The sequence below is a fragment of the Apium graveolens genome, chromosome 8, assembly GCF_009905375.1.
Source record: "Apium graveolens cultivar Ventura chromosome 8, ASM990537v1, whole genome shotgun sequence".
Classification (NCBI taxonomy): Eukaryota; Viridiplantae; Streptophyta; class Magnoliopsida; order Apiales; family Apiaceae; genus Apium; species Apium graveolens.
The window spans coordinates 60,086,633-60,101,300 of record NC_133654.1 but is presented as its reverse complement, the minus strand read 5'-3'; the positions used below and the strand labels follow the sequence as shown (position 1 = coordinate 60,101,300).

The window sequence follows — 14,668 nt, the reverse complement described above, 5'->3', positions numbered from 1 at the left end:
CGACATTACTAAGAAGTCATAGTGCCCATACCTAGTGCGGAAAGCAGTCTTCGGTATATCCTCAGGTTTGATTTTTAATTGGTGATATCCTGTTCTCAAATTTATTTTGGAAAAATGTAGAGCTCCCTTGAGTTGGTCGAATAGGTCATCAATCCTGGGGAGAGGGTACCTATTTTTAATAGTCAGCTTATTCAATTCTTGATAGTCTATGCATAATCTCATACTACCGTCTTTTTTTTATGAACAGTACTGGCGCTCCCCATGGCGACACACTGGGTCGTATCATTCCATTATCTAATAATTCTTGCAGTTGAGAAGCTAATTCCTTCATCTCAACTGGGGCTAGTCTATATGGGGCCTTCGATACTAGTGCCGTTCTTGGTGCTAATTCTATAGAGAACTCTATTTCCCTATTAGGTGGCAACCCTGGTAAGTTCTCTGGAAATACATCCTCGAATTCGTTCACTACGGGTATGTCCTGTATAATAGGGACTTCCTTCTTGGTATCTATCACATAAGCCAAATAGTCCTCGTTACCTTTCCTTAATAATATTTTTGCTTATAGCATGGTCAGAAATTTCTGGTTCTATCGTTGACCTTTAAACACTACTTCTTTTTCATTTTGCACTCTTATCTTTACCCTCTTCCGTTCACAATCTATTTGCGCTCCATCACTGGATAACCAATCCATTCCTAAGATTATATCAAATTCTCCTAAGGCAAATGGGATTAGATCAACCTCGAAGACCTTCCCTTCTAATTTTAACTTGCACTTAGGGTGTACTTGATTCACAGAAATTATTTCTTTGTTTGCTATTTCCACTTGTAATACCTCACGTAAGGGTATGGCCTTAAGTTTTAACTTTTTAGAAAAATCTTGAGATATAAATGACTTGGTTGCTCTAGAATCAAATAAGACATTTGCATGCTCGGAATTTAACAAAAAGGTACCTGCTATCACGTCAGTATTTCAGACAACATCTTGAACAGTCATGTTGAAGGTCCTAGCAGCTGGGGTCGGTTGGATGCAGCTCTGCTCATCTCTGAGGCTGGGGGCTTCAGTTTCGGGCAATCCTTCCTCATGTGTCCTACTTTCCCACATTGGAAACATGTTATGCTGGGTAGGTTGCAGTTGTTTACAAGGTGTCCGGTTTGATCACACCTATAGCATTTCAAAGGGGCTCTCGCCTGGCTGCACACTCCAAGGTGCCTCCTCTTACAGGTTTGACACTCCAGTATTGGGGCACGGGGTTGGCTATGAAATGTTGCCGTACATTGTCCGCCGCCCTGGCCAACACTTTCACTTGGGGCTTTTCTAAATCCGGGGCCTCGTGCAGGTTGGGACACCACTCCCCTGACGAACCTGCTTGGAAGGCTTCTGTTCCCGGTTCCTATTCCTTGGCTTCCTATCTTCCCCTTCCTATTTTAATTTTCCTTCACACTCTGCTCACTGCCAGCTTCAACAATCGAGGCTTTCTGCACTAAGGTGGCATAGTCTGTCAGCTCTAACACCGCCACTCGGTTTTGGATCCACTGTTTCAGACCAAGCTGAAACCTTCGCGCTTTCTTCTCTTCGGTATTCACGAACTCAGGCACAAATCTCGACATCTCAGTGAACTTGGCCTCATATTCTGCCACAGTCATCTTATCTTGTTTCAACTCCAGAAACTTAATCTCCATCTGGGTCTCCATAAACCTAGGGAAATACTTGTCTAAGAACATTCGGGGTAAATCTATCCCATGGGATCACATCATCAATCTCTAGGTTTCGTTTGGACTTCCACCAGTAGTTAGCTTCTCCTTTCAGCATGTAAGAAGTGATAATAGTCTTGTGTCGTTCCTCTACACCTAGTATCTCGAAGGACTTTTCTATCTCTTTGAGCCAGGCCCGTGCTTCAACGGGGTCGGCATATCCTAGAAACTCTGGGGGTTTGAGAGATTTGAAGGCCCTAAAGGCAATGGCTGCAGTCTATTGGGCAGCATGTGGCTGTGGTGGAATAGGCTGTTGGTTCAGATTTGCTCTTAACAGTTCCATAAATTCATTCATGGGGTTCCCTCCCTGATGGGTATCCTCAGCCTCTTCTTCTACATATTCTTCCTCATCATATTCATTATAGTCTAGGTCCTCTTCACTTTCTTCATTTACTACAGGGTCAGGTTCATTCCGTTGTTGGTTAACCGATTCTGCGGGCTGTGCCCTGGTTCCTCTTCTATGGGGTGACATTGTTCTGGTAATGAAGATTTGTCAACATAGTTGCAATTATTACAGCTGGATTAATTATTCATGTGTAAGCATGTAATTTATTATCTAGCATGTTTTTATAAAGTGCAATAATATGGACATCAATTTCTTAATAACTGTTAGATATATATTTCATAAGGTCTCCCACTTATATCTGGGGGACAAAACAACTAGCTGAGTTCATACATGCCTGATTATAATACATCATTACTTATCCTAATACTGAAATGTAAATACATAAGTCGTATACCCTGAAGGGCTAGGAACGCTATCTATTCCTAGCTATCCTATCAAAATTGGTGACAAGTCACCTAGCCTTCTTCAAGGTCCATATCTAGTCACTAGTCTCTCAGTCACTGTCACTGCGCATGAGGTCACGCACCCTCCTCATCGCTCCTGCCAATATCAGCTCTGCATCAACTACTGGGATGTATCCTCCAATCGCTGTCATCCTCATCTGAACCCAGGTACGAAGCTCGATCCCATCAATCTCTCTACGGGCTATGGCTGGGGAAGCAGCTCTGAAGTCCCCTGGGTATCCTAGTCTGATGGCTCTCTTAGCTGTCAGTGTCTGGCATAACTCCACAATGCGAGCAGATGTCGCAGTGATCTCAACGTTAAGCTGAGCCACCATCCAGTCGTGTACAACTACATGTATGGTAGCCGGGGGTGGTAGAGGTGAGTCTGGGTCGCTAGAGGATATGTTGTAAGCTTCGTAGACCTGTACATATATCCCATCCTCGTTATCATCATCAGTATAGGGCATAGGGCTCTGAATCCCAGGGGGTGGGGTAGGAGAGCGAATGGTCGGGTGAGGGTACATCTCTACATCCCTCCAGCCTACGCCATCTCCCTGGGTCATCTCAACGTCATCAGCTATGGGGACAGGAAGGTTGGTCTCCTCCTCCGGGACATCCTCAGTAGGGTCATCATCTGAGTCATCAATGGGTGGGTACTCTGGCTTGGGAGTAGGGTCACGCTCAGGAACCATAACATCATCAACAGGGTCAACTTCCCTCATAGGCTCCACTGGTACGTGACACAATAGGCAAGGTGTTACTAACTTAGAGTCGGAATTCCCTTGAGGGTAAAAACTGTCAAGACTACCCGTGTACCCTAACGACGAACTCGACTTGAGATCTAATTAATTATTTATTATCCTTATGTCTACGTATTTTATATCCTATCATTTCCAAGATTTGATAACCTAAGGCTCTGATACCATTTCTGTGGCGCCCCAAAATCCGGGGTCAGGAATCTCGAAGACCACACCATCTAAACTACTACAAACCACATACCTCACACTACAATATATAAATAATCACACTTTACGACTCCACACTTATCACACACACACACACACTTACAAGTTATTATCTTGGAAACGAACCATTCATAGCTAGAGTAATTCAACCATAAAGTGATAATTATTACAACCCGAAAGTAATTAAGTCTTACCGGGGAGTAACCTTTAAGTAAGGCTAGTCCGGCGGTCAAATATACGTTTCTTGTTTATTACCTTACATAAGTCATACTTATAAATAAGCCGAACTAAAAACAACTGAAAACCAATCCAGCTTATTCGGACTACCTGTGGTACAACATCGAACAATCTACGGAATAGCTGGCCATTTCCTACCCGTTTCCTGGCTGTGGTTCTCATGGTAGGCATCTTGATTCACTGTTGTGTTGTGTCAATTTAAGAAAACAAGTGTGAACTATAATGACCAGCATAATAATGTACAATATGAAAATGACTGTATGATAACTTACGTAAAACATCATATATGATAATTATGTTTTATTCCAATTTAGTTTTTCCTTGGTGACACACACCTTCTTATATAAAAACAATTCTTTAGTGGATTTTATTATCCTGCGAATACCTTAATAGTAAACCCAGCACCTAGGCTTGGGTTACAGTATTGCATCACAATTCCAATTGGAAGAATAGGACATTCGTTGGAGCCACCGCATACGATGATCAGTCGTACTTCGATAAAAGTAACCTTTTCTACATGTAGATGGACGATTCCCTTTTATTATTGGTTATCACTGTGGCCGCATTCGGGCCTTTTCTGTGTCCGTCCCTCTCAGGTACACACTTCGCGTCTATCCCTCTCAAGACACGGTTTTGCGCCCATCCCTCCCAGGTATGCATACTCCACATGTTCATAAGTATATAAAATGATTTTTCATGTGGTAGTAAATTGGTAGTCTCCCTAGTCCACGAAGTACTAGAGTCTACCCCTCCTTGTCCTTGTAAGAATCCCATCATATATATGAAACTTATATTGTTCCCCAAGCATATTGCTTGTTGATAGGTACACTTGGATATGTACGTATATATATGTACTTCCGAGAATTTTCGGAGGAAGTACTAAGGATGTGAGTTGACCGTTGTCAACATTTTGTTATATAAGGGGGAGTTTCTTTTGAAACTATATTCAAAATATTTAAAATAAGTCGAGATAATGTTCTCCGACGATCTAAAATTATTCGAATGATTTTTCAAAAATCAGAAAGTATATTAAATCAGGATCCATGGTTTTTAAATCATAATAAACCCTTTAATAAATAACAAAATGATAATCGATAAATAATTAATCTCGAATGAGTTTATTCTTTAAAAGAATATTTAAAATACTATTCCTCAACTATTTATGTCTACGCAATCAATAATCTTTAATGTTTAATCGGGTTTGAAATAAATAATCGTTGGAGTATACTTCTCCTATAATAAAGGAATAGGTATATAATATTTATTGTTCAAATAATAAAATATAGTTGAGGGAATATGATCGTGGGGAAATCGTTTTAATAAAAGTTCGAGGTATTTTAATATTTCGTAAGTGGACGTTGAGTCCCTTTAAAACGTACTTTTATGGACTCGTGATTGTCCTAATATTATCGGAATGATTTTGGGGTTTTCATCTTAAAATTCCGACTGACTCTCGGTCTTATAATTATACATCATACTTAAAGCGGAAATAAATATTTTACGATACATATACTTATCGTACAACATCGCTATATTATGCAAAAGTTCAATAGCTATGTATCATGGCAAACATGGTATTTATGCAATGATAATAAAAAAATCCTTTCACAGCACAACAGTAAGTGGAGTTGGGTTTGTAAACTTTCCTGGGTATCTCGAGATGGAGGATGCTCTAGGTTCCGCTCGGAAATCTATAATCATAACATAATTCACTTCGTTAGGTCCCGTTCTAATTTACGGCTACCCGCACTCATGCGCTAATTATTATGCACCATTTCAACTTATTTTATCCTTATTATTCCTTTAAGTCCTTATTCACATCATGATCGCTTCATTTTTCAAAGAATCTTAAGTTCATTTTCATTTTCGCCGTCGGCTCCGCTTATGGATTCTACGGTTTCTAATCGCGCAGTCTCGGCTCCGATGTTTTTAGAAAACTGAAAATTCATTATTTTAACTTGAAATGTTTATGGAAGTTAGGAAACTCAATATTCTACTCTCTATAAAAATTTCATGATTTATGAACACTTTTAATTCGATCCTTTATATTTTTAAAGTTCGTGATTCGTAGCAGTTTTTGTCGCGTAAATCACTTTTAGTAAAATGGTCATAACTTTTGATCCGTAAATTGGAATCAAGCGATTCAAGCGGATAAATGATCCTTATAATATTTTCTATCATAATCAAGGGTTATATTTCAAGAAACTATAGTTTACATCTTCTGTACTTTCTGCAGAAACTTAAAGTTACGTTTTGTTCGTTTTAACGAGATTACGTTTATAATCGGAGTTTCGTTTACGCCTTAAATCTTTATACTACCACCAACAATCACCATATAATCATCAACACACTAAATCCTCTCAAGAACATCATTTTCTTGAGGTAACAACAATCAACCTTAAATCTACTTAACTAAACATCAAGATCTTAACAATATCACCACTAAAACTAGGTTTATAACTACATACTAAAAGGATCTTGAATTTGAATCTTAAATAAAGTTGGGTCAAATATTTTTACCTTTCTTGAAAGCTTGAGATGTTTTATTGAGGATGGTGGAGTCTTGGGAGTACTTGGTATGGTTTTTGGAACCTAAAACCACCATTGAAATCAAGCCCAAAGAAGAGTTACTATTCATACTATTCACTAGCAACTTTCTTGATTTTATTTCACCCATCAAACCTTGATAAAAAGAGATCAAATAATTATTTTACCTTAGTTTGGTTTTTAGGAAGCTTGAGAATTAATGGGAGGATTTATCCATGGCTAGAACTTGGAGATTTGATTTTGAATTCCTTGGTGAAGAAGAAGAAGCCGAATGGCTTGATGAAGAAGTGGGGAGAGAGTTTTATGCTTGCTTCCTTGGTTGCTTCTTGAAAAGTAAGTTGGTAATATCTTATATTGATTTGATATTCTATAGTTTAGGATCCTAGGTTTATTCTTGTTGCCAAATCCATGGACAAATCTACTAGCTTATGGTAGATTACAAGCTAAGCCACTTGCTTAGCTTCCTTAGCTTACTATTCCATTAGCCTTGGTTGATCATCCTATATCTAGCTCACTATTTGATAAAGTAACCATGGTTACTTTATTACCATGGTTAGTTAGTGCGTTACGTTTATTTAATAATTTACGCGTCCGCTCGGTCGCTTAAACGTTTTCGTAATACTTCCTCGTAAATGGTTCACGATATAATTCCTTTCGCATTTATTCCTTATGTTTTGAATTATCATACTTGGATATAAATCCGTAGGGTTTTTATCTTGTAATTATATTGGGATTCCCATAATCCCCGATGAGTCATAAATATGGTCGTTTTTCAAAGTTCGTTTTCTATGAAAACTAATAGCGTTTACATACACTCATTTGGTACGTATAATCATAATATCAACTCCGAAACTCATTTTCTCATGTACTACATAGTGTGAGATCAAAAGTTTTTCCCGTCCGTCAGGGTTACTATTTATTAAATGTTTTACAAGGTCTCAAAAATTCTAGTTATTACAAATAAATTTGACTAGAGGCCCAAAACTAGGCCATGTCCTCGACCAGGATCAAGGTCGAATTCCAAGTCATGGTTTCTGGTCAAAATCTTTCGACTAGGATACAACAAATGACTGAAATTTTGACCAGGATCCTAGTCAAATTCCAGATCGTGGATCCTAGTTGAAATTTTTTGACTTGAATACAGTAGCTGTCAAAAATTTCGACTAGGATCTTAGTCAAAATTTTGACTAGGATCCTGGTCGAAAATAACTGAAAATTTGAAAACAAAAATGTCAAAAACATAGAAAAAAGGCAAAAACATTCCAGAAAAATGTTTCCTAGTTATCTACAATGAGAACCCGAATAATGTTGATAATTATATCCGGGGAGCTGAATAGACCACAGAGCTCAAATATGTTCCGCTAAAAGGACAAGGAACCCTTTCTTAGGGCCGAATAAAAACCCGATCAACCCGAAAAACTGACCCAACCCACCACTCTTGTAGGACGACCAACCCGAACCATTCGAAACCGAAGTATTAATGGGTTCATTTTTTTAAAACCAAAATCTGTTGGGTTGGGTCAAGGTTTAAAAAATTTACCCAATCCAACCCAACCCAACCCCTTATGTAATTGAGTTACATTCTCATTATATATTTAGTCCATTACATATTTAGTTCATCCAAGTCCATTACATGTTAGCTCATCTCAACACACTTAGATGAGGCAGATGGTTTCTCTCTTCATGAGCAGTCAGGCTCTCTATACTTACCCACCCTTTCCGACCTCCGAGCCTAGTCCATCCTAATATGATTGTATAAGTTTGAATATTTGACCGACGAACTATGTATTATAAACTAGTAAAAAACTAACTTGTTTTAATCTCTATTTATACATATATAAGAACATTTGTTACAGATAATTGCAATGTATACTTTATTTATTCAGATGTCTTGTCATCTGAAGTTAGATTTAAAATTTCTCTTATTTTAAATTTTAAATTAATGACTTGTTCGAAGTTGACATTATGAACTACTATAATATTTGACATTTGTAGAATTAGTATTCGATCTTTGGATTATAATTTTCAATTTAATATCGAAAGTTTATTCAGTTAATTGTTGATATAAAATCATACGGGTACATGTCAACCCAACCCAAACCGATCCAACCCAATATATAAATAATAGGGCTGGGTTAAAAAAAATTCATGTTAATTGGTTAAAATTTTTATAAACCGAACTAATTGGGTTGGGTCATTTTTCCTCCGAACCCGGCCAACCCGACCCGTGTTCACCCCTAGCCCTTCTCAAGGAATTTTGACATTCTTAGAAGAAAGCATGATTCAAGCCTCGAGAAAAGGTAAAATCGTTATAAATGTGTAGGTCGCTCCACACTTTACTTTGAAAATGATACCCTATAATGGCATATAGAACTTCAACTTCTGCGAAATCTCATATGTTTTCCTAAAAGTTGGGGGGCAAATGATAGGGGATAAAAGTAATCCTAATTGCGTAATAAATAAGCGCATTAATTAGCCCCGATTTGGTCCAAAGATGAAGCCCGGTTATTAAGACCCAACAGTTAATATATCGTTAATTTGGCTCAAGGGTCCCGCAGATCAAGGATTTATTATTAAATTCGTAGGTCATGTATCAGCCCACATATGGTTGAGAAAAGAAGTTCAAGTCTGAATCAAACTCTGAAAAAAGTAGTCTTCACGCCACGCAGCCCTATAAGGAAGCAAATCCCGACATTCTGGGACTCCAAAGTCTATTCTAAATCTGAGACTTGCCCACCAAGTCTCCTAACCCTAATCTAATTCAAGGCATCCCACGCCTATATAAGGGGGCCTCACCCCACAACTCAGAACTACATTTTATAACTTGATCCTTAGCATACAACAAGGTATGTAGGCATCTTGTGAAGGAAGATTAAGTCACGAAACACGAGAGCAGTCATATAGAGTCTTTGAGCTCATGAACCCTAGCATTAAATACACCCTAGTTTTTTTTACCCATTACAGTCATTTTATGACTTCTCGACAGAGTTCCCGATAAGTCTATTTAATGAATTCTCAATAGACATCTCGATAAGTCATTTTATGACTTCTCAACAAGTGTTGTAGAGATCTCGATATATTATCAATATCAAGTTTTCTATAGTTTAAACTTTTAGACTTCTCGACAACTCAGAATTGAAATAATTTAATTCAATAAATTATTTATATAAATTACTTTTGATATAAAATCTATTCTAATATTATGTTGATTTCTTTAATATAAGTTAGAATAATTTAGTCCAAAAGGACAAACTGGGTATTTGTACACCATCTCGATATCTAGTTCTCGACAAGAGTCAGGAAAGTGACATCTCGATATGAGATCTCTACAAGTCATGTGACTTCTCTACAAGTAATTCAAAAACATTCATTCTTCTCTTGTCAATAAGTCACATATTTACCCTATAAATACCCATACATCTCGACAAAACCCTCTTTACGCTTTCGAGATCTCAATTGACCTAGTTTCTGTGATTTTTTCACAATTCTCATACTTTTTATGCTTTTTCTCTCTCAAAACACTTACCCACTAAAACCCAATATCTTCAATGGCTGCTAATAATGTAAGGGCTGTTATTCTCAAGGATGGAACCAACTTTCTTGCCTTTGTTAATCCAACTCAAGCACCAGACAATTTCAAATGCTTTATGAAGTTCATCTCTAATTCATCTCTCAGGAGCCCAAACTGTAAACCCAGTGCTCTACTTGGATATCCTAAATGATTTTTGGAACACTGCAGTCATTAACACCAATATCCATGACAATCAAGCAGTCTCTGTGGTGGTTAACTACACAATAAGAGGTGTGGATGTCGAGTTCAACGCCAATGATATCAACAAGTCTCTGGGCATTCCTATCGATAATTTGGTTAAAGCTCCTACAACTCAAGAGTTGGCTGAATTCATGGATTTAATAAACTATAGTGAAAAGATTGACATGGTCAGGCTAAGCAAGAAGAACCTGAGGATATAATGGTAATTTGTTTTTGACTATATCTTCAGGGCATTCACATGCAGAAAAAATGGCTATGATAACATCTCAAGTGTAGTGCATAAGCTGGTGTACTCTATGGCCTACAACAAGCACCTGAATGTTAGAAGCTTAATACTGGAGGAGCTAAGCACAAGACTCACTATGCTTTTGGTAAGTAGGGGTAAAGAGATTTTTTTCCCTAGTTCATCATGTCAACTTTAAATCATAAAGTAAGTGACATACACTTCCTATAAGGTATATATACAAATTAAATAGACATTTGTAAAAAAGTGTCCAAAATTCTATTTGGATCACTTAATACAAAAAACTAGGTTAAGGTTAGGCCAAGTATCATTGACTTTTTGTTGGAGAAATTTAGAACCTATCCTTATCCAATTCCTGACATGAGAAGTAGTGCAATTCCTAGTTCAGCTATGGCACTTGGTCCTGCAGTAGCATAAATGCATGAAGACCTATAAGAGAATACCACAACTGCAACCACTTCTTCATAACCATTAGCTAGTAGTCATTCACTACTTCATCGTCTCAAAAGGATGGAGTTAGTAAAAAGAAGAGGAAGCTACCAACCTTAGTGGTAGTTAGTGAGACTGGTGAGGAACCTAGTGAAACAGTGTCACCTTTGGTCAAAAAGCCAAAGAAGCAAATAAAAACCGAGCTGACCCCTCAAATGACCACCTCTGCATCTTCTCAAAAAGATGCAGTTGTACAAATGGGGACTTAACAGACTCTAGTGGCACCTTCTCAACAAGGTGTCACTATTGAATCAAACATTCTCCCAAATGCACCCTGTACAGAGTCTGCACACCCTCTTAAGAGTACTCAAGAGGGTCAAAGAAGCAAATTGGATGGCATACATATAAGTGAAAGCACATCACTTGAAACTCCATCTTCAGTTTAGGGGAGTTTCCAACACTCAAATCTGAACAGACAAATTTAATTACTCAAATCTCTTTTACTTTTAATAAAGGACTTGAATCATCTTCTCAATTCCTTCCAACATCAAGTGACACAGTTCTTGAAATTTTGTGATCACCACTCAGAACCAACCTCTAGATGCTGAGAGGTTACATGATGAGGTAGACCATGATGACACCATACAAACACGGGGGTTTCATCAGTTTGTACGGAAGACCCCGTGCCTACAGTTTCCAATGCACCTTCATGTGCACGACTGTTGAGTGGCATTTATGATACTTTATAACGCTCCATTAAGCTTTGAATTGGTGTATTTGTACTCAAGTTGTTGGTGTTTTAATGTGTTTTCTAGTGTTTTTGCATTTTAGGCATTAATCCGGAATTCAGGTGAATTAGCATTGATTTGGTGCTAATATGGTGTTAGGATGGTGTCCAAGGAATAAAGTTCGGGAAGCCAACTCATTGTAGCAAGAAAAGAAATAAAGCAGAATTTTATCCAGGAGGCCAGCGCGCCCGTGCTGTCATAGCGTGCGGCCGCGCCCAAACTTCAGAGACACAGCGCGCCCGCTCTGATCAAGCGCGCGGCCGCGCCGGGTCGGGATGTTAAAATCCTGATTCTATTGGCTTCTGATTGGAGGACTTCTACTTTGCATGGGATGCTATATATACCTAAATAAAAGACCTTTTTCATAGAGTGACGTATCAGAGATTAAGGAGAAGATGACAAGAAGACCTTTAACATAATTCAACGAAGGCGAAAAAGATCTAGATTATTCTTGTGAATCTTTGTTTTACGTTGTAATCTTGGATGCTCATTTCTTATTTTGTTGAACCTAATACTCTGGATTTTGTACTTTGTTTATTATTTGTTTATAAAGACTACGTTTATTATACCATGCTTTCATCAGAACCCACGATGATGATGAGTCTGATTACGGGATAATCGTTATCATGGGGTTCTAGCGGATTTATTTATGGATTTAGTTGATTTGTTTTGATGCCTTAGTGTGTGGTGATTGTATGATAACCTAGTATTGGTTGTGCTTATTCGTCTTATGAGTGTCGCGAACTAATACGATAGCGTGTTAATTCTTAATGAAGCAAAAGTGAATTTAAGGGTTTAGAACTTACCATGCTAGCATAAGTTCATGTGTTATTGTTATACATGATTCGTAGGTAATTTTAACCATCTTACTTGCCCTATTTAATCACAATAGATAACTTGTGCATTAAACCGTTATATTGTCAAATTCTATAGACATATAGGGTCTCAATATAATTGGTGTCTATTCAGCTTCCATCTCTTTTGTGGATGTCTAGTAGTATGGTATTCATGTAATGAAAGTTGGCGTTTATCAGTTTCGTGTTATCTGATTGATGTCAACATCATTACATGCTAAGGTTAAGAATGAAAAGGCTATTGAATGAAGTACTTAATGAAGTTAGAATCCCATGTTTGTGTTACATATTGTTCAAATCTCTTTACTCTCTTTAGTTAATATTCTCTAGTATAATTCTCAATAGTTAATCGTAGTATAATCCAACCCCAATTTGTTATTCGTCTTAGCATTGAATAATAGCCATATCATTGTTGCATAAGTGCAGAAATTACAAAGTTAACCTAAACCAATCTCTGTGGGAACGAATATGATTTATATCTTATACTTCTTGCGAACGCGTATACTTGCGTGAATTTTAGCACGTGTTTAGCGACTAACAAGTTTTTGGCGCCGCTGCTGGGGACATGGTGTTAACTTTTAGTTTATGTGTTTGTCATCAGTGATCGTTATACTTACTTACTCTTTTCCTTGTCGTATTTCAGGTACTCTAGAGAGCGTGTATGCATACGCGTTCGCGGGCTCGTAAGAGAACTCTGGATCAAGCCGAGGAAGAAGTTGTAGTGATTCGAAGGGAAGTTTTTGAGGACAAAGAGAAGGTATAAGAAGAAGAGAAAGTCGAGGAACCAGCTTTAGTAGTGATGGGAGATCAAGCATAAAATCCTAAGGCTCTGATGGACTATTCTCAGCCTAAGATCAATGATATTAAGTCGAGCATCATCAGACCAGCCATCTCAGCTAACACTTTTGAGATCAAGTCGAGCACGATTCAGATGATACAGAACTCAGTTCAGTTTGGGAGTTCTCCTATAGAAGACCCTAACATGCACATCAGGGATTTCATCGAGATCTGCGACACTTTCAAGTTCAATGGTGTGACTGGAGATGCTATAAAGCTGCGACTCTTCCCATTCTTTCTGAGGGATAAAACAAAGTATCGGTTACATTCTCTACCACCAGGGTCTATCACCAAATGGGAGGATCTTTCTCAAAAGTTTCTCATTAAATTCTTTCCTATGGCGAAGACTGATGCAATCGGGAATGCTCTTACTCAGTTTGCTCTGCAAACTGGAGAATCTAGGTGTGAGGCTTGGGACTGATATAAGGAGATGCTAAGGATGTGCCCACACCATGGCATGCCTGATTGGATGATTATATACTGTTTCTACAATGGTTTGGGCGCTCAGCCTAGACCTATGCTCGATGCAGCGTCTGGTGGAGCCTTATAGGCCAAAAGCTATAATGAAGCTTCTGAGTTGATTGAGCTCATGACAGCTAATGAATACCAGAATCCTATGCAAAGAATGTTGCAAGGCAAGATAGCAGGAATTCTGGAAGTGGATACAGCTACTGTTATAGCTGCTCAACTTCAAGCTTTGACGACGAAAGTGGTCTCTTTGGCGAATTACGGAGTTAATCAAATCACTATTGTTGGTGAGCTTTGTGCGGGGGCACATGAAACTGAGCAATGTGCTATTTCTAGCGAATCAGCTCAATTTGTGAGTAACTTTCAGAGATCACATCAACAAGCTCCAGCCACTTATCACCCAAATAACCGCAATCATCCTAACTTCAGCTGGAGTAACAATCAGAATACTGTGCAACAATCTTATCAGCCATACACAGCAAAGCAGTATAACCCTCCTAGTTTTAAGCAACCGCATTATGCCCCTAGGCAATAACTTCAACTTCAGCAATTACCGCAAGCTAATAAAAAATCTAAATTGGAGGAGTTGAGGCTCATGTACAAAAGCTAAGCTGTGTCTATCAAGACCTTGGAGAATCAGATTGGGCAAATTGCTAATGCATTACTGAATCGGCAACCTGAAACGCTTCTGAGCGATACTGAATTTCCAGGAAAAAAAGAAGCTATGGAGCATGTTAAGGCAATTACATTGAGGTCTGGTAAGGTTGCAAATCCTGAAAAGATAAGACTCCAGAATCTGAAGTTAAGGCTGAAGAAGCAGAAGTGCAGAAGGAAGATGAAGTGGAACAAAGTAAAACTACTGTTGAGCATACTCCTCCTGAGGGTAATACAGGGGGGAAACAGATTTATCCTCCACCTCTTTTTCCTAAGTTCATGTTGAAGAAAAAGCTGGATAAGCAGTTTGAGAAGTTTCTAGAGGTGTTCAA

The 14,668-nt window shown here is 38.3% G+C and overlaps 1 non-coding gene across 1 annotated transcript; it reads right to left on the bottom strand.

The window, feature by feature from the left end:
* Positions 1–13,566: 13,566 nt before the first annotated feature.
* On the bottom strand, positions 13,567–13,673 carry LOC141681787 (small nucleolar RNA R71). Its single transcript, XR_012559210.1, has one exon. It is a non-coding gene; the product is annotated as a small nucleolar RNA R71 (small nucleolar RNA).
* Between the last annotated feature and the right edge of the window lie 995 nt (positions 13,674–14,668).